The sequence below is a fragment of the Homarus americanus genome, unplaced genomic scaffold, assembly GCF_018991925.1.
Source record: "Homarus americanus isolate GMGI-L3 unplaced genomic scaffold, GMGI_Hamer_2.0 scaffold58213, whole genome shotgun sequence".
Classification (NCBI taxonomy): Eukaryota; Metazoa; Arthropoda; class Malacostraca; order Decapoda; family Nephropidae; genus Homarus; species Homarus americanus.
In genome coordinates, this window is record NW_024720143.1 from 1 (window position 1) to 3,741 (window position 3,741).

General features: G+C 40.3%; 1 non-coding gene across 1 annotated transcript; it reads left to right on the forward strand.

Moving 5' to 3' along the window:
* The first annotated feature begins 583 nt into the window (after positions 1-583).
* Positions 584-654, forward strand: Trnag-gcc. Its single transcript has one exon. It is a non-coding gene; the product is annotated as a tRNA-Gly (tRNA).
* The last annotated feature ends 3,087 nt before the right edge of the window (positions 655-3,741 follow it).

Sequence of the window (3,741 nt, forward strand, 5' to 3'; positions counted from 1 at the left end):
GGAAGGGAGGTGAAGAGAGTATTGAGGGGGGAGATGAGGAGAATGGAGTTAGGGGAGAAATGGAGTAAATTGAGGAGGAATATAAGGATTTCGATTGGAAGGAGGAAGGTGATGAGAAGTGGCAGTTTAGAAGGGTGGGGAGGAGTAAAAGTGGAATGGTGAGAAGATGGCTTGCGAGGTGTGCAAAAGTAGTAAAATTATTCAGACATTCCTCCTTCTATATATATATATATATATATACATACATATATATATATACATACATATATATATATATATATATATATATATATATATATATATATATATATATATATATATATATATATATATATATATATATATATATATATCACCAGCAACCATATATGACTATATTTACCTGCTATAAATCCACAGACAACAGGAGCTGTCTGTGTTATTATTCCATATTGTTATGAGTGCGTTGTGTATGGAAATTGGCTGATGTTTATTTATCGGGTCTGTAAATTGGCATTAGAAATGAGATTTGGTTTTGGTAGCACTGAAGGGAAATATAAATAAGATTTAAATATTTAGGAGAACGAACAAATAATGTTTATAAGCATCGGTGGTTCAGTGGTAGAATTCTCGCCTGCCACGCGGGAGGCCCGGGTTCGATTCCCGGCCGATGCACATTTTACCATGGAGTACCTCATCAAGTCAATGTGATGCTTATTGTAATAAGCATTGCATTTACTGGGATAATGCCTCCTCAATTTTGCATTGTAATTGAATTGACAGTAGGAACATTATAGAATCCAGTATCATTAAACATACCGAATACGTGAACATGAATTTGAGTAATGGTATGTACAAACTGGATAATTTCGTAATTAAGAAGATTTGTAACCAGGTGAGAAGGTTGGGTCATCTTACCCTCTGACCTGACTACCGACTTTGTTATATTTCACACAAAGCCTGTTCAAGCTCGTTGAACAGGCTTTGTGTGAAATATAACAAAGTCTAAGACTGCTTTTAGTATCCTGGTGGTCCAGCGGTAGCGTTCCTCGGTCACAGTCATGGGCTCGTGGGCCTTGGGTTCGAATCCGGGCGGGTTGAGGTGTTGATTGTATTTAGAAGTCCGCGTGCTTTATTGGGCTAATAAATATATATGGATCCTCGTGTTTCGAAGCCGGATTTGGTAAAACGTTATTCTGACCACCTAAGTGATACGGGTAGTCCCCATTAGAGGTTCACGGTGCCATAAGCTCGTTGAACAGGCTTTGTGTGAAATACTACAAAGTCTAGGACTGCTTTTAGTATCCTGGTGGTCCAGAGGTAGCGTTCCCCGGTCACAGTCATGGGCTCATGGGCCGTGGGTTCGAATCCTGGCGGGTTGAGGTGTTGATTGTATATATATATAAATATATATATTATATATATATATATATAAAAATATATATATTATAATATATATATATATATATATATATATATATATATATATATATATATATATATATATATATATATATATATATATATATATATATATATATATATATATATATATATATATTTATAAAATGTATAGCTTTCGTCTTAATCACCACTGAGTTTCTGACCCAGCTTGGAGAAGGTCGTGCCGATCGTGCTCCCGTTAGAGACCAAGGAAAATGGCCGCTTTGGATCGTTGTGTCGTGGGGGAAGAGGAGGGGAGTGTGGGGAAAGACGACCTCCTTGCCACGCTGTTAAGGCAGCTGGGGCAGTTGAGGAGTGAGGTTGACACTCTAAAGGGGGAAAATGAAGCCCTCAGGACGGAACTCCTTCAGGTAGGTGTCCTGCCTAGCAGGACACCTGCGAAGGAGGAGCAGGCGTGGAGAGTGGTTGTCTCCAAGGGGACTAGGGTCAGACTCAGGAAAGCTGACCAGGGTGTGGAGTGTAGTAACCCCTACCAGGTGCTGGAGGAAGCTGGCGAGGAAGAGAAGAGGCAGGAAAGTGTGGTGCAGGGAGAGGAAAGGGCAGTGGTACAAACCCTGCCCAGAGGTAAGGTCGTGGTAGTTGGGGACAGCCAGGTGAGGTTTTTAGATAGGACTTTTTGTGCAAGAGATAGGAAACGTAGGATTAGGGTGATGTTTTCCTGGTTCTGGGATAGGGCATGTAGCTGAGAGGATAGATAGGGTTTTGTCAGGGGAGGGTACCAATCCAGTAGTGTGTCATAGTGTGGGAGGAAACGACATAGGAAAGGTTAGGAGTGAGGAACTTTTCAAGAGGTATAGGGAGGCGCTGGGGAAGATTAGAGATAGGGGACGGATCCCGATAGTATGTGGTGTCTTGCCTAGAAGAGGAGTTGGTCGTGAATGGCTGTCCAGGGCAATTGCTATAAATTGCCGACTGGAAAAAACATTGTGCAAACAATGGTTGGGCATTCATTGATAGCTGGCAACGATTCTATGGCAACGACTACCTGTACAGTCGTGACGGAGTACACTTGTCTCGTGCGGGGGTAAAGACGTTGTCTGCATCCCTGGAGCGTGAAATTGTCACTCCAAAGGGGGGGGGGGTTTCGCCAGTAGAGAGAAGTCGGGGATCAGCAGTGACATAAGCAAGTTTGCGGATGACACCAAAATAGGGCGGCAGATTAATTCAGGGCAGGATGCAAATGCATTACAGGAGGATCTAAATAAACTGCAGGGGTGGTCTGAAAAATGGCAAATGAAATTCAACACCAGCAAGCGCAGCGTACTTAATATTGGAAGAACAAATACTGACAATGTATACAGCCTTAACTACTTCAACCTAGAGAAGTCGACTTGTGAAAGAGACCTAGGGGTACTTGTAAGCCCGGACCTACGGCCTAGAAAACAGTGCGTTAATGTTCGAAATAAGGCAAACAGAGTATTGGGTTTTATATCTAGAAGTGTAAGTAATAAGAGTGTAGAGGTCTTATTGCAACTATATCTTGCGCTAGTCAGGCCGCACCTCGATTACGGGGTTCAGTTCTGGTGCCCTTATTATAGAATGGATATCAATTCACTAGAGTCGGTGCAGCGAAGAATGACGAAAATGATTCCGGGACTTAGAAACGTTCCATATCAGGATAGGTTAAAGACACTTAACTTGCATTCCCTAGAAAGACGAAGAGTGCGGGGAGATATGATAGAAGTATTTAAGTGGGTGAAAGGAATAAAAAAAGGGGATATAGATAAAGTTCTTATAATATCCGAGCAGGATATTATAAGAACGGATTTAAGTTGGATAAGTTTAGGTTTAAGAGGGAGACAGGAAGGAACTGGTTCACAAATAGTGTGGTGGACGAGTGGAACAAGCTTAGCAACTTTGTAGTAAGTGCTGGAACGCTGGAAAGCTTCAAAAGGAGGCTAGATAGATTCATGGATGATAGAGAGTGGTAGTAACTCTCGACAGGAGCTGCCATACACAGGCCAACCGGCCTATTGCAGACTCCTTATGTTCTTATATATATATATATATATATATATATATATATATATATATATATATATATATATATATATATATATATATATATATATATATATATATATATATATATATATAAATTTATCACCAACAACCATATATCTCTGAATATATTTTCCTGCTATAAATCCACAACTCAACAAACAGACAACAGGAGCTGACTGTGCTATTATTCTCCATTGTTATGAGTGCGTGTATGGAAATTGGCTGATGTTTGTTTGTTGTGTCTGGAAATTGGGATTAGAAATGAATTTTGTTTTTTGTATCACTTCAGGGAAA